Below are 23,725 nucleotides of genomic sequence, written 5' to 3'. Positions count from 1 at the left end.
ACATCATCCATTGCATTAATAATATAATTTCATACAAGTGTGTTCGGTCAAGTTATATAGACACCAAAAGTAATATACATCAAAATAAAGAGGAGTCTTGAACGATCTCCGTCTTCACAAAAACCTGGCACCGGTACCTGTCTACTGGTGACCTGAGAATACAAGTTATTTGAAAGAGTTTATCAGCTTTAAAGCTGGTGAGATCATAAGTATATTAGTGTCAGTCTGTATGAAAGCCTTTGTAAGATGTTTTGTAAAATGTACTGAGTATGTTTGTAAAAGTTTTGTATTTGTTTGAACTCTCCTAGAAAACCCTATGTTTCCTACTAAAAGTAGCCTTCTACCAAGGCATCTAGTATCTGTGTGTGTCTCTTGTAATAGTGTGTATTTTCCCTGATCTGACTATCATTTATCAAAATATAGTTTTATCATTTATGACTATTGTGAAAATCACAAAGTGAATATAATAGGGAAATGAAACAGTACTATAGTATTATAATGAATAACTATTACTGTACTAACTACTTTAAACCAATTATGATTTAAAGTACCGTGTGCTCGGCCTGTAATCCTGCTACCGACTATAGAACGCGACAATGTAAGATGACGGAAAGAAAATGACATTTGGCACCCATAGACAATTAAGTCTCACTGTAGCTAGCAGCAGGTGTAGGATAGTCAATCCAGTATAGCTATACGCAAACTCATACGCTCCCCAATTAAGGAGATTCTGGATACATGAACGGTCATGGCAGGTAGTGCCATAACCCGGACGTGGCTCACACAACTGCATGTAATGTATATGTAATGAATGTGCTAGTTGTATTGTATGTTCTCCCTCTGTCTAGCCTGTATGTTCTGTTTCTCATCACTTTGTATTGTATTGTAATGTATTGTGTACTAGTTGTAACGTGTGTTCTCTCCCTATCTACCATGTATTGACTCATGTATGAACTGACTCATGTTATGTTTCATCGTTCTAGTAATAGTATTAGTAATTTCCTAAACTACCCCTATGGTAGCTTACTAGCATTGTATGAACATGTTAGCATACCCTTGCTACCCAAAGGTATGGAACTGAAAGAATGAACTTTTATGACTATATATGTACACATGATATATAACTAATATTTAAACGACCTTCGGACGGATAACCGATGCCCTCAAGCCACATCCCAACGAGGAAAAGGAGATAAGGCGAGCTAGCCTTCCTAAGTCCTTTAAACATTGCTTATATAACTATACATATCTAGGCATGCAATTGACAATATATAAGTATAAGCATTTAAGTGAAAGTATTTGATAAGTAAAAGAGTTTGTAAAAACAGTTTGAAGTAAAACAGTTTAGTAATACAGTTTGAAAGATAAGAAATCCATTGGTTTGGTAGTTATTAATCACATGTGATTGATATCATAACTATGATTGTTCAACTTGTATCCTCCCCCATAAAATCATTTAAAAACATTTAAAAGGTTAATTAAGGGGGTATGAACTCACCTGTAGTGAGTGGTTTGGATGAACTGAAGATGTAGGATTGCTAGGTGTCAAGTGAAGACTTGAACACACTCTATGATCCTAGTTAACATATAGTGTCACACATATGTATTCAATTATCCTTTAAACAACTAATTATCAAAGTTAAGACCTCCTAAGACATGTTAAACACTGTAGATAAGTGTTATAAGTCCCTAGGAGTGCATCTAAGTGTTGTAGGACAAAGCTATGTGGTTTAGGGTTCAAAAGAACCCCTATCTTGAGTTTACGGTTTCTTGACCATAACCCCATGAGTTTATGGTCGTAAACTCATGCGTTTACGGCCGTAAACTCACATGGCTTTGACCATTTGTTTATTTGAAGGTTTCCAAGTCCTTAGAAGTGTTCCTACTTGAAGTATAAGCCTATAGGAGAAGTTAGGGCACCATTTCACTCCTAAAAGGAGTTTACGGCCCAAAGACCATATCCCTTTGGGTTTACGGTCGTAAACCCTTATGGATGTTGGTATTTTGATGTTTTCAAGTCCCAAACACATGAAGGTATGAGCCTAAACTAGTTTCCAAGGCTAAGGAAGGGACTAGGGTCACTTTGGCCCCTTTAGAAGGGTTTACGGTCCAAGGTGTTCTTGGACCGTAAACACCTTTGATCTTGGTGTTTTCTAGTGTTTTGTTGATGTAAAGATGTGTACCAAGCCCTATCATACTCTAGGATAGAAGTACTTACAATATAGAAGCTTGAAATGAACCAAAAGTCCAAGAACACTAGTGTGTGTTCTTGGTGTTCTTGGTGAAACTTGAAGATTCACCCTTTTGGAAAGATCTAACGGATAAAAGTGTGTTAAAACACTAGATTAAGTGATATACTAACTTAAAAAGGGTAGAATCACTTACTAGGTTGAAGATCTTGAAGAAAACTAGGATGATACTTGAGAGAATTTGGTATTTGATCTTGGAAAGTTGGAAAAATGCTAAAAATGGCTAAGTGCCACTTTTATACCCCTTCCATTTAGGCTTTACGGTCGTAAACACCAAGTTTAGGCCGTAAACTCTAAACTGTCGATGTGTCGGGACTTTATTGTTGCACAATAAACCCTAGGGCATCCTATTTCCTGATATCTCTTAAAGTGTTAATCCTTAAATACTCAAACTTATTCCAGAAAGTCTGAAAATTAACAGTAACTGTTATGACTTCTATTGACTTGATATGTTGTACAGAATAGAAATTTCGGGTTGTCACATCATCCCTCCTTAGAAGGAATTTCGTCCCGAAATTAGAATTTAAGCAATTAAGTAGTTACAAGTAATTAAGTAAAAAGAAGAGGATATTTCAGTTTCATCTGATCCTCTCGCTCCCAAGTGAATTCAGGTCCTCGCTTGGCGTTCCAGCGAACCTTCACTATCGGGATACGACTCTGTTTCGTTTGCTTGACCTCCCGGTCCATGATCTCTACTGGTTCTTCCACGAAGTTGAGGCTCTCATTGATCTCGATCTCGTCGAGTGGGATTACAAGATTCTCGTCGGATAGACACTTTTTCAAGTTCGATACGTGGAATGTAGAATGTACGTTACTGAGCTCGCGCGGTAAGTTAAGTTTGTAAGCTACAGGGCCGATTCTTGCGAGAATCTCGAAAGGCCCAATGTACCTTGGATTCAGCTTTCCACACTTTCCAAAGCTTATCAAGCCCTTCCAGGGTGAGACCTTCAATAGAACACGGTCGCCCACCTGGAATTCCAAAGGTTTCCTACGTTTATCTACGTAGCTTTTCTGTCGGTCTCTGGAGGCTTTCAATCGTTCACGGATCTGAACGATCTTCTCCGTCGTTTCCCGTATGATTTTCGGACCTGTGAGAGTGCTTTCAGGGACTCGCCCTTTAGCTAACTGGGTATCACCCACCTCAGCCCAGCACAGAGGGGATCTGCACTTGCGGCCATAAAGGGTCTCGAATGGAGCAGCCTTTATGCTTGTGTGATAACTATTGTTGTAGGAAAATTCTACAAGGGGTAAATGAGGATCCCATGCTTTTCCAAAGTCGATCACACAGGCTCGCAGCATATCTTCCAAGGTTTGGATAGTCCTCTCACTTTGCCCGTCTCTCTGCAGATGGTAGGCTGTACTCATGTCCAGCCTAATTCCTAGGGAACTTTGTAGCGACTGCCAGAATCTTGAAGTGAATCTACTATCTCGGTCCAAAATAATGGATATAGGAACACCATACAGTCGTACAATCTCCCTAATGTAAGTTCTTGTAAGCTTCTCCATCTTGTCTGTTTCTTTGATAGGTAGGAAGTGCGCGGACTTTGTCAATCTGTCGACGATGACCCTTATGGTATCAAGTCCACCCGTTGTCTTGGGCAACTTGGTTATGAAATCCATAGTGATCCGCTCCCACTTCCATTCTGGGATCTCAGGCTGTTGTAGAAGACCTGAGGGTTTCTGGTATTCGACCTTGACCTTTCGCAAGTAAAGCATTTACTTACGAAGGTAGCAATCTCTGCTTTCATGTTAGGCCACCAGTATAACTTTTTAAGATCCAGATACATCTTATCTGACCCTGGGTGGACGGAATAACGAGTATTGTGCGCCTCGTTCATGACCAAGTTTCTGAAACCACCAAGTTTCGGGGTCCAGATCCGATCCATGAGATAATAAGTTCCACCGCCATTGACTACCAAGTTCTTATTCATCCCCCGCAGGGATTCACTGGTCACATTTTCAGGTCTCAAAGCGTCGAGCTGAGCCGCCTGTATTTGTGTGGATAAGTGTGAATGGATAGTCATAGTCAAGGATTTGACTCTACGACCAGAATATTCTTTCCGACTTAGGGCGTCAGCTACTACATTGGCTTTACCCGGATGATAATGAATTTCGCATTCGTAATCACTGAGTAGCTCGACCCACCGTCATTGTCTCATGTTGAGCTCCTTCTGGTCGAATATGTGTTGTAGGCTCTTGTGGTCTGTAAAGATTATGCTCTTTGTACCATACAGGTAATGTCTCCAGATCTTCTGAGCAAACACAACTGCTCCTAGTTCAAGAACGTGGGTAGTGTAGTTGACCTCATGTGTATTCAGCTGTCTCGAGGCTTAGGCGATGGCCTTACCTCGCTGCATCAGAACACATCCGAGTCCTTGATTCGATGCATCGCAATAGACAACAAAGTCTTCTATCCCTTCGGGAAGGGATAGTATTGATGCGGTACACAAGGCTCGTTTGAGCGTTTGGAACGCTCTCTCATGTTTCTCTTCCCAGTCAAAGGATACGCCCTTCTGGGTAAGTGTTGTAAGAGGTTTCGCAATGTGGGAGAAGTTCTGAATGAACCTGTGATAGTAACCAGCGAGGCCTAGAAATTGACGAATTTCTGTAGGCATCTTCGGTGCTAACCAGTTCTCAATGGCTTTAATTTTTGAAGGGTCCACGTGAATTCCCTCTTCGCTAACCACGTGCCCTAAGAATTCGACTCGTCATATCCAAAATTCGCATTTCGAGAACTTCGCATAAAGTTTCTCCGCGTGCAATGTTTCTAAGACTAAACGCAGATGTTGACTATGCTCCTCCTTATTACGAGAATAGATAAGTATTTCATCGATGAAGACGATGACGAACTGATCCAGGTAAGGACGACACACCATATTCATTAAATCCATGAATACAGCGGGCGCGTTCGTTAATCCAAACGGCATCACTACGAATTCGTAGTGCCCATAACGAGTTCGGAAGGCTGTTTTCGGAACATCCTCCCCTAACACTCGTAATTGGTGATATCCGGATCTCAAGTCGATCTTTGAAAAGAAATTCGCCCCTTGAAGTTGATCGAATAAATCGTCTATCTGAAGCAACGGATAACGATTCTTGACGGTCATTTTGTTGAGCTCCCTGTAGTCGATGCACATACGGAACGATCCGTCTTTCTTCTTGACGAACAAGACCGGAGCTCCCCAGGGTGAGAAGCTTGGTCTTATAAAGCCCTTGCTGAGCAGTTCATTAACTTGACAGGACAGTTCTTGCATCTCTGCAGGTGCTAGACGATAAGGCAATTTCGCTACGGGAGTAGCCCCTGGAACTAAGTCGATTCTGAACTCGACTTGTCGTTGCGGAGGTAATCCTGGTAGCTCTTCTGGAAAGATGTCGGGAAAATCGCGTACTACTGGAATGTTCTGAATAGGTTTCGTTTCTTGGCTCACACCGACCACATGAGCAAGGAATATGTGACATTCCTTTCGCAAGAATTTCTGAGCTTGAATGCTCGAGATAATACGAAGGTTCGTGTCGGGTTTGTCGCCATATACCACTAGGGTTTCGCCAGACGAAAGATTAATGCGGACAGCCTTTTCGTAACACATGACGTCGGCACGCTGAATACTCAACCAATCCATGCCAATGATGACGTCGAAACTTTTAATTGAGACTGGCATGAGATCGATCGAAAATGAATGGCTATCCAAAGTTAAGGTACACCCTATGAAAATGCGGCTAGTGCTCTCTGTCTTCCAATTAGCCATTTCTACTGTGAACGTTTCTTTGAGTGCTCGTGATTTTTGCTTAAGTAAATGAGCAAATTTTTGACTCACGAAACTCCTCTCCGCTCCACTATCAAATAGTATACATGCATAAGTGTTGTCGAGGAGAAACGTACCAGTGACCACTGTAGGTTCGGCAACCGCCTCCTCATGGCCTATAGCCAGAACTCTTCCTACTCCACCGGCATTTCCTGCCTTTGGGCAGTTCCTCTTGAAATGGCCCACCTCGCCGCAGTTGTAGCAAGTTTGGCCCACTCCAGTGCCTAGGACTTGGGTGATTGGTTTGGCTGGGGCCTTGCAGAAGCGGGCAGTGTGCCCCTTCCTGTTGCAGTTAAAGCACTGCATTTCACGACATGCCCCAACGTGGTGGAAGTTGCACTGATTGCACTTAGGCAAACTTCTTGAGTACTGCTTTGCCGGAGGAGCAGCAGCAGCAGTGGCAGGTGCTATCGCAGCATGAACTGCCACGACCCGCTGCTTCTTGGCAGCATTCTTCTTTTTCTTGTCATCCCAAATCTTCCGTTTGGAATCAGCGGTTCTTGCGGGTTCTGCGATGGCCAGGGTCGTTGTTACGGCCGGGGTACGGACCCCGTGGTCTATCAGCCGTTGTGCCAATCGTTTCACACTATCAAATGTAGTGGGGTGTGATGACAATACATTTCCCTGGTATGGTGGCATCAACCCCCATATAAATCTCTCGATTTTCTTTCCCTCCGAATGGATCATATTAGGACAGAGGGCCACCAGTTCACAGAACCTGGCGGTATACGAGACGATATCGGAGCCCTTCATGGTCAGGCTCCATAGTTCCTCCTCCAGCTTTTGAATCTCGCCCCTGGGGTAGTATTCCTCGATCATGAGGTCTTTCATGGTATCCCAGCCCATATCGTTAGCCACCACTAAAGATAGTGACTTAACATGGCTGTTCCACCATGTTAGGGCTTTTGATTCAAAGGTACAAGCGGCAAACTTGACCTTGCTTCCCTCCGGGCACGAGCAGATTTCAAAAACTGATTCCGTCTTCTCGAACCATTGCGATAGGACTAGGACTCCGCCAGTTCCTCTAAAGTACAAGGGCTTGCCGTTGGTGAAGTCCTTATAGGAACACTCTCTCGAGCGCACAGGAGTTTCAACCTGAATAGACCGAATAGGGGTTTCTCCTCCTCCTCCTCCTGTGGAACCTGATGCATGATATTGATCCATGGCTGTAGCCACAGCTGCAGCTACAGCAGCATTGAGGGTTGTTGTATCAAATTGATGAGTAGGTGGAATTGGTGGTGTTGGAATGGGAGGATTGCGTCTTGTTGATTTACGTGGAGGCATCTTTGAACTGAAAGTTTACAATGATGAAGATATTGATAAGAATAAGTTAGAGAGAATTGATGAGAATGACTCATGGACTAACTCTCCATAGCCCAACAACTTAATTGAATGGATACTTGAATGAGGATGAAAGCATTTGGATAATAATTTCCATTAGATTAGATATCTGTCAAAGATACTGGGATTACAGATGTAACAAGTTCGGGAAAAATGACCTAGAAGTAGGTCTTACATCAACCAAGATGGGAAAATTTTGATAGAACTACAACCTAATCAAGACCTAACAGGTCTAGGATTTACAAAGATAGGAAATTAAACTAAAGTTTTTAACATAACTATGTTATATCCAAAAGAGAAGTCGATAAGACTCTATCGGTGACGAGAACTGCTAGAGTGAGTCCTAGAATCCGACAGGAGACGTTCAATGTCCCTCACACGCCTATCAGACCTAACTTGCTGAGCTCGAAGTTCCCTGACCTCAGCTCGGGTCTCAGTGAGTTCCCTCTGGAGAGCAGCATTGTGAACCAGAGTCCTTTCATGAGCGGACTTTAGGTGGCGAATGCGGACAGTGTTAAGGCTAGAGTTGGCATCAACCTCAATCACTCGGTCGATAGCTGCTCGACCTCGCTCGGTGTTGCGAGCAATCCTACGAACAATGATGGGTAGGACCCTGTCAGAAGAACCTCCTTCAGTGAGGTTGTAGAAGTTTCTGTCTCCATTGTAGGGCATGGGCTACCCCTGTTCTTGACTCCACCTGTTCAAGTTCGTGGCCCACAGAGGTGTGGGTCCTTGAAACGCAGGACGAGGGTTTGGGTTTTGATTAGCTGGGGGTTGGTTGTTGACTTCAGGTTCCGAGTCGAAACTATCAGAAAAGCCTTCAGCATGGTGATCATCCAAAGGGATTGGATGGTCACCTTCTGGCTCGTCACCCAGCCATACTGCATTGGCGTTGTTGGGAAAGTACGGGTCTCCGTGGGGATAGAATCCAGCCATGATATCTTCGCGAGAAAAGGGATAACGAAGTAATTCAAAAGCTATCTAACTAGATAATTATAAGATGATCTTTATCAGTTGCGTCAATATTTGTTTAGTGCATACCGTTTATATGTATTTAGGATAGGATAGGCCTTCGAATAAGTGACCCTAACCCTAAGCCCCCAACCCAACGAGGACAGGACATAAAGCAAAGATTCACAGATTCTAAGTCTATGACATCCTAGTACATATAACCTTAGTGTATCCACTAAACAATGATTGACAAACTCATAAAAATCTATTTACTTCTCAGATAAGAAATTATAGTAACACAAAATACTCCTATAGTATTTTAAGTTTAGTGTTCTGTTCTACTGTTCTTGTTGTAGAAGTGTGGGTAAGTTTTTAGACTTGTTGCAACTTCACAACCATACTTAGGCACATGCTAATCACTTCTCGGATAATGTAGTTGATCAGGCTACATCTTCCCAGGGTTGACTATATGTCTCTAAGTCTACTTGTGTTGTCCAACAATCGTAATACTTTTCTTCTGTCCTAGTGACACTAATTTTTGTATGAATGCAGGCACGTACACTTACTTAAATATTTTATTATTTAGAAGTATAACTCTTGGTCAGAGTGTTTTAATCCCAATGTATTTATAGTTAGTATATCTTTTATGGGTTTATATACTTAATTCACTATAAACAATGCTCTGATACCAATCTGTCACACCCCAAAACCACGAACGGCGGAAACGTTCAGGGGTGGAGGACGTCATGTACAGTATCACACCAATGCAAAGTAGTAAACAAGAAACAACATCATCCATTGCATTAATAATATAATTTCATACAAGTGTGTTCTGTCAAGTTATATAGACACCAAAAGTAATATACATCAAAATAAAGAGGAGTCTTGAATGAGCTCCGTCTTCACAAAAACCTGGCACCGGTACCTGTCTACTGGTGACTTGAGAATACAAGTTATTTGAAAGAGTTTATCAGCTTTAAAGCAGGTGAGATCATAACTATATTAGTGTCTGTCTGTATGAAAGCCTTTGTAAGATGTTTTGTAAAATGTACTGAGTATGTTTGTAAAAGGTTTGTATTTGTTTGAACTCTCCTAGAAAACCCTATGTTTCCTACTAAATGTAGCCTTCTACCAAGGCATCTAGTATATGTGTGTGTCTCTTGTAATAGTGTGTATTTTCCCTGATCTGACTATCATTTACCAAAATATAGTTTTATCATTTCTAACTATTGTGAAAATCACAAAGTGAATATAATAGGGAAGTGAAACAGTACTATAGTATTATAATGAATAACTATTACTGTACTAACTATGATTTAAAGTACCGTCTGCTCGGCCTGTAATCCTGCTACCGACTATAGAACGCGACAATGTAGGATGTCGGAAAGAAAATGACATTTGGCACCCATAGACAATTAAGTCTCACTGTAGCTAGCAGCAGGTGTAGGATAGTCAATCCAGTATAGCTATATGCAAACTCATACGCTCCCTAATTAAGGAGATTCTGGATACATGAACGGTCATGGCAGGTAGTACCATGACCCGGACGTGGCTCACACAACTGCATGTAATGTATATGTAATGAATGTGCTAGCTGTATTGTATGTTCTCCCTCTGTCTAGCCTGTATGTTCTGTTTCTCATCACTCTGTACTGTATTGTAATATACTCTGTACTAGTTGTAACGTGTGTTCTCTCCCTATCTAGCATGTATTGACTCATGTATGAACTGACTCATGTTATGTTTCATCGTTCTAGTAATAGTATTAGTAATTTCCTAAACTACCCCTATGGTAGCTTACTAGCATTGTATGAACATGTTAGCATACCCTTGCTACCCAAAGGTATGGAACTGAAAAAAGGAACTTTTATGACTATATATGTACACATGATATATAACTAATATTTAAACGACCTTCGGACGGATAACCGATGCCCTCAAGCCACATCCCAACGAGGAAAAGGAGATAAGGCGAGCTAGCCTTCCTAATTCCTTTAAACATTGCTTATATAACTATACATATCTAGGCATGCAATTGACAATATAAAAGTATAAACATTTAAGTGAAAGTATTTGATAAGTAAAAGAGTTTGTAAAAACAGTTTGAAGTAAAACAGTTTAGTAATACATTTTGAAAGATAAGAAATCCACTGGTTTGGTAGTTATTAATCACATGTGATTGATATAATAACTATGATTGTTCAACTTGTATCCTCCCCCATAAAAGCATTTAAAAACATTTAAAATGTTAATTAAGGAGGTATGAACTCACCTGTAGTGAGTGGTTTGGATGAACTGAAGATGTAGGATTTCTAGGTGTCAAGTGAAGACTTGAACACACTCTATGATCCTAGTTAACGTATAGTATCACACATATGTATTCAATTAGCCTTTAAACAACTAATTATCAAAGTTAAGACCTCCTAAGACATGTTAAACACTTTATATAAGTGTTATAAGTCCCTAGGAGTGCATCTAAGTGTTGTAGGACAAAGCTATGGGGTTTGGGGTTCAAAACAACCCTTATCTTGAGTTTACGGTTTATTGACCACAACCCCATGAGTTTATGGTCGTAAACTCATGGGTTTACGGCCGTAAACTCACACCCCTTTGACCATTTGTTGATTTGAAGGTTTCCAAGTCCTTAGAAGTGTTCCTACTTGAAGTATAAGCCTATAAGAGAAGTTAGGGCACCATTTCACTCCTAAAAGGACTTTACGTCCCAAAGACCATATCCCTTTGGGTTTACGGTCGTAAACCCTTATGGATATTGGTATTTTGATGTTTTCAAGTCCTAAACACATGAAGGTATGAGTCTAGACTAGTTTCCAAGGCTAAGGAAGGGACTAGGGTCACTTTGGCCCCTTTAGAAGGGTTTACGGTCCAAGGTGTTCTTGGACCGTAAACACCTTTGATCTTGGTGTTTTCTAGTATTTTCTTAATGTAAAGATGTGTACCAAGCCCTATCATACTCTAGTATAGAAGTACTTACAATATAGAAGCTTGAAATGAGCCAAAAGTCCAAAAACACTAGTGTGTGTTCTTGGTGTTCTTGGTGAAACTTGAAGATTCACCCTTTTGGAAAGATCTAACGGATAGAAGTGTGTTAAAACACTAGATTAAGTGATATACTAACTTAAAAAGGGTAGAATCACTTACTAGGTTGAAGATCTTGAAGAAAACTAGGATGATACTTGAGAGAATTTGGTATTTGATCTTGGAAAGTTGGAAAAATGCTAAAAATGGCTAAGTGCCACTTTTATACCTTCCATTTGGGGTTTACGGCCGTAAACACCAAGTTTAGGCCGTTAACTCTAAACTTTCAATGTGTCGGGACTTTATTGTTGCACAATAAACCCTAGGGCATCCTCTTTCCTGATATTTCTTAAAGTGTTAATCCTTAAATACTCAAACTTATTCCAGAAAGTCTGAAAATTAACAGTAACTGTTCTGACTTCTATTGACTTGATATGTTGTACAGAATAGAAATTTCGGGTTGTCACACTAGGACATCTTAAACACCTTATATAAGTGTTATAAGTCCCAAGGATTGCATCTAAGTGTTATAGGGCATTGTTATTGAGTTTAGGGTTCAAGGGAACCCCTTATTTGAGTTTACGGTTTTAAGACCATAACTCATTGAGTTTACGGTCGTAAACCCATGAGTTTATGGCCGTAAAATCATCCTTCTTTGATCAATTTGTGTTTTGAAGCCTTCTAAGTCCTTAGAATCATTCCTACTTGAAGTATAAGCCTATGGAAGTGTTTGTGGCATCATATCACTCCTAAATGGATTTTACGGCCCATGGACCACTTCTCCATGTGTTTACGACCGTAAACCCCTATGGTTTATGGTCTTTTGATGTTTTCAAGCCCTTAACTCATCAAGGAAGGGATCTATGCAGGTTTCCAAGGCTTAGGAGGGGCTAGGGCACACTTTGGCACCCTTTTTAGAGTTTACGGTCCAAGAACACCTTGGACCGTAAACACCTTGATCCTTTGATTCTTAGGTGTTTTCTTGATGAAATGAAGTGTAACAAGCCTTATTATACTCTAGGATAGAAGTACTTACAAGATAGAAGCTTGAAAAGGTGCCAAAAGTCCAAGAACACTAGTGTGTGTTCTTGGTGTTCTTGGTGAAACTTGAAGATCTAACCTTTTGGAATGATTTCACGGATGGAAGTGTGTTAGATCACTAGATTAAGGTAGATATCAACTTATTAGGGCTAGAAACACTTACAAGGTTAAGATCAAGAATGAAATTTCGGATGCTACTTGAGAGGATTTGAGTTTTGCTCTTGAAAAGTGAAAAAGTGATTTAAATGGCTAAGTGCCATATATATACTCTTGGGGTTTACGGCCGTAAACACCAAGTTTAGGCCATAAACTCCAAACTATTGGAGTTTCGGGAATTTATTGTTGCACAATAAACCCTAGGGCATCCTCTCTCCTAATATCTCCTGAAGTGCTAATCTTAAAACACTCAAACTTATTCCAAAAAGCTTGAAAGTTTGCAGAAACTGTTCTGACTTCTATTGAAGTGAAGGGTTGTACAGGATAGAAATTTCGGGTTGTCACATATGAGAAACAAACATAATAAATAGTGATGAGAAAGAAATAATAACATATAGAGAGAATACTATTATGAGAAACACACAGAATATACTAGACAGAGAGAGAACATACAATACAGCTAGTACACAGTACATATACAAGAACATTACAACAGTTATGTGACACGTAACAGGGCATGACATCACCTGTCATGGCTCGTTTTGTATCCAGAATCTCGTTAAGTGGAGAACGTTGAGTTTGTGTATAGATCTATACTGGATTGACTATCCTACACCTTGCTGCTAGCTACAGTGGGACTTGCAAGTCTACGGGTGCCAAACGCCATTCCTTTCGACGACTTACATCGTCGTGTTTATAGTCGGTAGTATGGTACAGGCATATCACATGGTACTTTAAATAAGAATTGGTTTAAGGTAATTAGTACATCAGTACTTACTTAATACAACACTACTGTACTATTTTATTTCCCCATTGCATTCACTTTGTGATCTTCACACAATTAACAGTAATGCAAAAACTATATTTTTGGTTAATAATAGACAGATTTGGGAAAATACATACTCTTACAAGAGACATACATACAAACACTTGATGCCTTGGTAGAAGGCTACGTTTAGTATAAAAACATAGGGTTTTCTAGGAGATACAAACTTAAAAATCACACACTTACAAACACTTTCATACAAACATCGACACTAAAATACTTATGATCTCACCAGCTTTAAAGCTGATCAACTCTTTCAAAATAACTTGTATTCTCAGGTCGTCAGTAGACAGGTACCGATGCTAGGCTTTTGAGAAGATGGAGCACATTCAAGACTCATCTTATATTTTGATTTACATTTTTGGTGTCTTATAACTTTACAGAACACACTTGTATGAAATTATATTATTAATGCAATGGATGATGTTGATGCTTGTTTACTAATATGCATTGTTGTGATACTGTACATGACGTCCTCCACCCCCGAACGATTCCGCCGTTCCGTTTTTGGGGTGTGACAGCTTAGGATTGATAACTCATTCTGGGTCCTTTTCCTTGTTTGGATGTGGAGTTAATGTACCGGTTATTTGTCTGAATGTCGTTTAAATTTTACTTATATATAAAATTGTATATGTATATTAATATAATAGTTATTTCATCAGTATAACTACCTTTGTAACATGATGAGCAAGGGATTACATGTGAACATGGTTAAATACACATTTAGAAAGTACATATAAATTATAATAAGTATAATTTATAGATAGAACAATAATTCATGATACAAGTATACTAGAATACACAGTCTTACAAGAAACTAGGGTTTTGATACAAAACAAATCAAGGTTTACACTTATCAAATACATGTTTGGAATACTAATTCAAGAACATACTGTCAATCATTATTTCAGAATGATTGGGTTTTGATTCAAGAACATACTGTCAATCATTATTTCAGAAGGATTGGGGTTTCAAAACTAATATACATGTAACGTTTATATGCTTTTTATGAGACACTCTATTCAGGTTGTTTAGTTCATTTTAGAAAACATAGGAAAAGTCCTGACATTATAACCAGAATCTTCAGCCGGGGATCGAAAAAGTGTGTGTAGATCTTTATCGGGATAGAGAACCCCGCACTCAGGCTGCTAGCTACAGTTATATGAGTGGCAATTATTATCACCATTTTAAACGCCCACAAAGCGTTTGTTTCAGGCCATCAGTCATAGTATGGTTATAATAACTCATTAAAAGGATATTAACAATACGTTAGTGTATAAATAACTAAACGAAAGTACACCTTCAAAGTACCAGTTTACAGAATACAAAATACCAAGATTCAATACAATTTTCAACAATAGCTGGTGGAGCCAGGCACACTCTCAGTTACAAGTTTTCATAAGTTAGTGGGAGCATGATAATTATGATAAGTATTGGAAGTTAGCAATGTTAATTATAGTAAAACAAAAGTTCAATTGGGAAAAGTTGTTTTTGCTATAATTAAGGGAGAGGAAATAATACTTCATTTCAATTCTAAAAGCTTAGATTGAGGTTTAATCATCTTTAGTCAAGGATATATATATATATATATATATATATATATATATATATATATATATATATATATATATATAATAACAATTGGTTTAAGGTAATTAGTACATCAGTACTTACTTAATACAACACTACTGTACTATTTTATTTCCCCATTGCATTCACTTTGTGATCTTCACACAATTAACAGTAACGCAAAAACTATATTTTTGGTTAATAATAGACAGATTTGGGAAAATACATACTCTTACAAGAGACATACATACAAACACTTGATGCCTTGGTAGAAGGCTACGTTTAGTATAAAAACATAGGGTTTTCTAGGAGATACAAACTTAAAAATCACACACTTACAAACACTTTCATACAAACATCGACACTAAAATACTTATGATCTCACCAGCTTTAAAGCTGATCAACTCTTTCAAAATAACTTGTATTCTCAGGTCGTCAGTAGACAGGTACCGATGCTAGGCTTTTGAGAAGATGGAGCACATTCAAGACTCATCTTATATTTTGATTTACATTTTTGGTGTCTTATAACTTTACAGAACACACTTGTATGAAATTATATTATTAAAGCAATGGATGATGTTGATGCTTGTTTACTAATATGCATTGTTGTGATACTGTACATGACGTCCTCCACCCCCGAACGATTCCGCCGTTCCGTTTTTGGGGTGTGACAGCTTAGGATTGATAACTCATTATGGGTCCTTTTCCTTGTTTGGATGTGGACTTAAAGTACCGGTTATTTGTCTGAATGTCGTTTAAATTTTACTTATATATAAAATTGTATATGTATATTAATATAATAGTTATTTCATCAGTATAACTACCTTTGTAACATGATGAGCAAGGGATTACATGTGAACATGGTTAAATACACATTTAGAAAGTACATATAAATTATAATAAGTATAATTTATACATAGAACAATAATTCATGATACAAGTATACTAGAATACACAGTCTTACAAGAAACTAGGGTTTTGATACAGAACAAATCAAGGTTTACACTTATCAAATACATGTTTGGAATACTAATTCAAGAACATACTGTCAATCATTATTTCAGAATGATTGGGTTTTGATTCAAGAACATACTGTCAATCATTATTTCAGAAGGATTGGGTTTTCAAAACTAATATACATGTAACGTTTATATGCTTTTTATGAGACACTCTATTCAGGTTGTTTAATTCATTTTAGACAACATAGGAAAAGTCCTGACATTATAACCAGAATCTTCAGCCGGGGATCGAAAAAGTGTGTGTAGATCTTTATCGGGATAGAGAACCCCGCACTCAGGCTGCTAGCTACAGTTATATGAGTGGCAATTATTATCACCATTTTAAACGCCCACAAAGCGTTTGTTTCGGGCCATCAGTCATAGTATGGTTATAATAACTCATTAAAAGGATATTAACAATACGTTAGTGTATAAATAACTAAACGAAAGTACACCTTCAAAGTACCAGTTTACAGAATACAAAATACCAAGATTCAATACAATTTTCAACAATAGCTGGTGGAGCCAGGCACACTCTCAGTTACAAGTTTTCATAAGTTAGTGGGAGCATGATAATTATGATAAGTATTGGAAGTTAGCAATGTTAATTATAGTAAAACAAAAGTTCAATTGGGAAAAGTTGTTTTTGCTATAATTAAGGGAGAGGAAATAATACTTCATTTCAATTCTAAAAGCTTAGATTGAGGTTTAATCATCTTTAGTCAAGGATATATATATATATATATATATATATATATATATATATATATATATATATGAGTTTTATGCTGGAATGGCTCAACATAAGGAAATTCTATATATGGGTCTATTATTTGCGTTCTAAAATTCGATTATGATTACGACATCCCTTTCATAATCTGAATTATGAGAACTTGGAAAATAGAAATAGAAATATTATAGTAGAAATACTGGTCTAGTATCATGTCTTTATGTGAGACATCATGAATCGTGTCCCATATGCTTTGGATATAGGATCGATTGCATGTGCTATAATATTCATCCTTTCTAAATTTTCCAAATGCTTAGGGCATTAAGAGGGGAAAGTCTAGAATTGGATATCACTAAAATGATTAAGCAATCGTCGAGGAAAATCTAAGGTTTACCAAAGATTGGTTGCCCAGGGACAGTTAGAAGTATAGTTTTAAATTTTGGAAGGACCATATTGACATATTCTGAAAAGAGGCAACTCTTGTTCAAGAGTGATAGTCAAAATGGGAATATGGAAATGCTCCCATAGGTGGGAGTTATTCATTAAATCTGTGTAAGATTAGGAAACTTAATGCAAGAAGTACGTTCAAAGCAATGTACTTTGAATATGAGACTTCGTTTCCATGGAGTTGATCTCCATTGGAATACTATGTAATGTCTGTTGACAAGTCTTGGTGACTATGTGCATAATCGTTACAAGAGGATCAATGCATATAAGTTTAGAATCTAACAGATTTAGGCAAATGGCAGGAATTTGGAATTCTTACATTTACGGTTAGGATTTGGGATTGTGAAATGAGAATCATTGGAATTATGTTCAATCGATTTATTTCACAAAGTAAAGATCATAGACAAACTTAGTGTGCATACTTGGTGTATGGCATAACTAATGTTTGGAAAAACATAGTGTGCATACTTGGTGTATGGCATGACTGGTGTTTAGAAAACATGGTGTACATGCTCGGAGCATGGGACAACTATTGTTTTAATTCAAGTATAAAGTTGATAGTTTGAAACAGTATGTAATTAATGATGGGTAATCAATATGGTGATAAATAAAAGGTATTTTAAACCATCCACAGTCGGTCATATGTTGGAAGTAGATATGAATCAAGGCTGCCATGAAGATGGTTTGTAGATGTCCAAGGTAGTGGACATAGCAAGAGTTGATGCAACATTCATGAGTGCTCATAAGTTCTGAGTATTGGATTCAACCCACGCTCATTTGACTCACTTCATGGATTTTATCACGAGTGATCATGAGAAGATAATATCATATATTCTTCAAATCTAGAGATATGACTTGTTGCCTATGAGTTGGTTATGCATTGATTGTACGAAAACGCATTTGTAACTCGATGTTATAAAGCGTGCCTTCGTGTATGATTCAACAAGTAGTAGAACAAGAATACGAGTTGAAGTTTATCCATTCCTTTTACCCTTGAAGGGATAAAAGAGATATCTATGTGCCCCTCGATGATTTAGTGATGACACCCCTAAGTGCTCGACCAAGTCAGGACTGATTTGATTTGTTCAATTAGTCGGTCGTCATAAATCGGAAATCAGGAAACAACAATGGACAGAGAGAATGATTATAATCCATGTCTCAGTCCATATGATATCTAGAATGGAGGAATATATGATCCCTTATCTAATGGACGCGTCATTGATTTGTTCAGAGTTCAAAAACAGCTTTTAAGAGCTACGATTGCTAGTCGGGTTTTGAAGTCATACGCAATAATAGTTTTAGACTTATCCAAGTGGGAGACTTTTGGATTAGTGTCTAAGTCCATAACTATAATTGGTATGTACTTGACCCGATTGGCATGGTCCATTTGGGTTGCATGGCATCGGAACAATTTGGATAGACTTTTGTGAGAAAAGGATATTTATGATTTGTTAATATATTATAAGTTCTAATATATTAATATGAAATAATATTGTCACACCCCGCTAAAGCGGAAACGCAAGGTATGACAGCGACAAAGGTTTCATTGCAAAAGATAAAGATACATCACCATAGCAATATTTAAAAGTTTACAACCCATAGCTTAAACAAAACAAAGTACAAGTTTTCCAAAATGACATTGTTCAAAATATAACTTCATAAAATAACTTCCACACGATGCAGCATGCTCTATGATGATGAATCTCTATATCCACTTACTAATTATTTCCTGAAAAAGCATGTAAAACGAGCGTCAACTATGAAAATAGTTGGTGAGTTCACAGGTTTATAAAATCAAGATTTGGTATAAGACTTTTCATAAATACAAGTACATTGCTTTAATGAGAACAAAGTTCATTGCTATAATGAGAAACAAAGTTGATTGCTAAAATTAATAAACGAGTTTATTGCCATAATAAATAACAAGTTTATTGCTATAACGAGAAACGAGTTTGTATGTGTATGAGCAAACAATGAGTCTCAACCAAACCTATGACTGAAGCCCTATCAAGATCTATGCTTATCGTTCCATAGATGAATATGGTATCATCCACTCCAGCAATAGGGCGAGTGAGGAGTTGTCAATTCCTAATAGCGCTATCCATAATGACCATTGGCTCAAAGAGTTAATGGTTAGAGATAAGGGAAGGGCCTTAATACGATAAGTTCTCATGTTCCGTGTTGCATAGACATACATAGAGAGATATAGCAATAAAATAGCAATCATGTTTGATACAAATCAATTTAAATACAACATTCAAATAATAGTTTTTCGGGACATGCTTTTCCACCCCAAAACATAAAAACTGAAAATAGGGGAGTGCGTGAATACTCACAATGTTTCGTGTAGGCACAAGTGGTACTTCGGAATGCACCAACGTCTTACTACCGGGATCCTACGACATCAAACACACACTAGTGAGTTTCCATGTCGAAATCTAATGCTAATATACTAAACTCTACATATAGTGAAATGCCAATTTTTGTTTTAGTATTGGATTTTATATTAATTGGTTACACTTTTTCTGAAATGATGAAATTCTACAAGTCGTGCGATTAATTACAACTTTGGAATATTAATTTTCCAGATTTAGTAATATAAATTAAAGGTATTTCTACACATTTAAGGTGTTTTACATTCCTAAAAATGTAAAATATTATCAAACAGTTTCCAAAAATTGTCAAACCTTGTATTTTCATTGTAAATACAATAGAGGTTTTCCAGAAAATTTTCCTTGAATTTTTGATATGGTTAACTATTTTTCAAATTTTTAAGTCTTCATAACAACATAAATTCACGAAAAATAGCATTCAAAGGATAAAAATTCTCAAACTTTTTAGTTAACTGTTACTACACAATACTAAGCTAAGAAAAATATAAAAATGGATTTCCAAGCTGTTTAATTATATTTTATGATTTTTGAGCATTTATTCCAATAAAAATTGAAATAAATAGAAAACAGTTTCCAAAATTATCCAAACTTTTTATTTAACTGTTATTATACATAACTAGGCTGGGAAAAATATAAAAGATATTTTTCAGTGGGTATTTCTATTTTTCCTTGTTTTATTCCTTTAAATAATCATTAATTGAAGAAATAATATTAAACAGTTAAAATAAATAACCAAAAATTTTTGTAACATCATTACATTGAAAGTAACCTGGGAAAAATACCAAAAGTGGTTTTCATATTGTATAATCCGGTTTTGGGTATTTATGTGTCTTTAAGTGTATTTAAGTGTATTTAACTTTAGAGAATAGGAGAAAAATAGTTTACAGTAGAGAAAAATCATCAAAATTTTTATGTAACTTCCTACTGTACAACATGATGTTCTGGTAAATTTTCATGAATTTTGGATAATCAGAACTATTTTTCCTATTTTTAGGCCATTATAATTGCCAAAAACTGGGAAAAATAGTAAGGCATGATGAAAAATTCTGAAATTATTTTTCTGAGTCACCCACCACAGGTAAGGGCTGCGAAAATTGTTAGATACAATTTTCACACTCTCTAAAGTGGTTTTGTGATTTATTATACTCAAACAAAAAGAAAACCGGAAATCATACCAAACAGCAACAAAAGTTGATGAAATTTAGTGAGGGGTCGTTATTCACCATAAGGGTCATCCATGAATTTATTCCGGATTTATAGACCTCTGGAAGTATTTTATTTGATTTATGCCCTTGGTTTCTAGCAATAATTTTAATAAATCAAAGAAATAATAAAAACTCTTGGTATTTTAGAGATTATCACATGCATGTGAGGGCTTTCAAAAGGAAAAATGTTCAAATTTTATTCAGAAGGGAAATAGGGGTATTGAACCCAAACAAGTTAAGAAATGTTGCATATAATGGTGCATGAGATGTAAATGTGGTTGAAGTTCATTAATTTGAGTAGCCCATTCAGTGGGGTTTTAAGCCACGAAATTTCAGCCATCATTCACTGGATATGTTAAGTTTCTAAATTATTTTTCCCCAGATTTATGGTTGGGTTTAAGGCCATTGATCACGCAAGCAAAAATGGTGATCACAGAAAAAGAGCTGTTTGCGCAACCATTTTGTAAAAATTGCCAAAAATCCGATATTTAATATTTTACAGTGAGACCAGTTGGGTTTGAAAGTTAACTCGTGGAACTATCCAATACATAAAGAATATCAGGATTTGGTTAAGAAATGACCGAGTTATGGCCGTCCAAAGCTGAACAATGTAATCTGGCAGATTGCATGTTTGCTTTGAGTGCATTCTTAGGGCATTTTGACAAGAACAACATGCATGCTTCGGTTAAGGTCCGATTTCTAGCACATGCATGGAGTGAATGAGCATCCAAGATGTACTAGAAATGGTTTAAATGCTTTGCTTTTGGTCATGCAAGAACACAAAAGAAATGGAGAAGAAGATGTAATACTCGATTTTGAAGTCACATGAACACATGTGCATCTTTTTCACTCCTTGCATGGATTTGATCCCGGATTTTCACCATCTCAAACACATACATTGTGTTATGGTGAGAATCTACAAACCACAAGGGAAAAGTAAGGATTTCTAGCCATAGAAGGGCATAGAATCCGAAGAGTAGAGAAGAAACATGAAGAAGAGGAAGTAAAATCATGAAACTATGAGGGAGGATTGTATTGTTTACCTTGGTTTTGATTTTGAGAGAAGCAAGAACACTTCAAGGCCTTCTTAATCTCGAAATTATGGCAGAGAATGGAGGATTTTCGTGAGTTAGAGAGAGAGAGAGGAAGAGAGTTTGTGTGTTAGAAGGGTGGAGTGTGAGAGAGAGTGAAGAGAGAAGTGGAAGAGTGAGGGTTTAAGTTTAATGATTGAGTTTTGGGAAGAGAGAGGGCATGGGGAGAGGGGATGGCCGGATTTTTGAGGGCAATAAGGCCTCCTCTCTCCTAAATTCAAATTTTATACAATTCCCTCCTTAATTTTTATAAAAACCCTAATTTTTATAAAAGTGTTTATTAAGGCAATTCTTGATTTATTTAAAAATCTTGTTTTTAACTAATAAATTATGATTAATGTATGATAATTTAAATTTCTATTTCATTGATTATAATCCATAATTTAATTAATAAAAATTTGATATTAGGAAGTTTATAGCCAATTTTATAAAGTTTTTAAGCTTTAAAGTTTATAAATTTGGATTTTTGGGCTCTTTAGGGCTTTTGGAACTTTGTTAGATATTTACCATCATAATGAAATGAAATTAGAAAATTTTAATTTATTTTTAAGGTTTTGATACTCTTTTTCAATTGTAACAAACGTTAGGAGTTTATTCTAATTCGGATATCGGCATTTCCTACAGTAGCTAAACAACTTAATAGAATCGTAAGAGTCAAGTATATTAGTCCTAGATCTTAGTTGGATCCTAGTTTATGCAAGATTTTGGCCTAATTTATACTACTAGGCCATGGCATGTTGTGCATGAATGGTTTTTATAAAGATGCATGAGTCCGAGAATGACCTGAATTGACAGTTGTCACAGTATCCCCCACTTAAAAAGAATTTTGTCCCGAAATTCATTCTATGTCATCGTTTGTCATCGCATGGGAAAAGTTGTGGATACTTTTCCTTCATGAAGTCCTCACGCTCCCAGGTGTACTCCGGCCCGCGTTTTGAGTTCCATCGAACTTTCACAATCGGAATCTTACTCCGCTTGAGTCGTTTTACCTCCCTGTCAAGGATTTCTATTGGTTCCTCAACAAAGTTTAGCTTATCATTGATCTTGATTTCCTCCAGGGGTACTATCAATGCTTCGTCGGCTAAACATTTCTTAAGATTGGAGACATGGAATGTGTCGTGAATGGCGCTTAACTCTTGGGGTAATCGGAGTTTATATGCCACCGGACCAATCCTTTCAATGATCTCGAAGGGTCCAACATATCTTGGGCTTAGTTTTCCTTTCTTACCAAAACGTACAAGCCCTTTCCAAGGCGACACCTTTAGAAGTACCTTGTCTCCAACTTGGAGTTCTAATGGTTTTCGACGATTATCCGCATAATTTTTCTGACGATCTCTGGCGGCTTTAAGCCTATCTTTGATGATAGCAATCTTGTCAATTGTTTCCTGGATAAGGTCGAGTCTAGTCAATTGTCTGTCTCAGATTTTTGTCCAACACAATGGAGAATGACACTTGCGTCCATACAGTGCTTCGTATGGGGCACATTGGATAGTCGTGTGGTAACTGTTATTGTAGGAAAACTCAATTAGAGGCAAATGAGTATCCCAATTTCCTTTGCACTCAATGACACACGCCCGTAGCATGTCTTCCAATGTTTGTATTGTTCTCTCTGTCTGCCCATCTGTCTGAGGGTGGTAAGCTGTGCTCAAATTTATCTTGGTTCCTAGTGCCTTCTGTAACATCCACCAAAATCGTGATGTAAAACAAGTATCTCTATCAGAAATGATGGATAGGGGTACACCATGCAGAGAAATAATTTTGTCGATGTAGATTTGGGCCAACTTTTCCATCTTGATGTCTTCCCGAATGGGGAGAAAGTGAGCAGATTTCGTCATTCGATACACTATGACCCAAATTGAGTCATGACCTTTAGCAGTTCTAGGAAGCTT

This window comes from Lactuca virosa, chromosome 5 (assembly GCF_052849685.1).
Source record: "Lactuca virosa cultivar CGN04683 chromosome 5, Lactuca_virosa_CGN04683_v6, whole genome shotgun sequence".
In the NCBI taxonomy this organism is placed as follows: domain Eukaryota; kingdom Viridiplantae; phylum Streptophyta; class Magnoliopsida; order Asterales; family Asteraceae; genus Lactuca; species Lactuca virosa.
Note: the sequence above shows the minus strand (reverse complement) of the source record.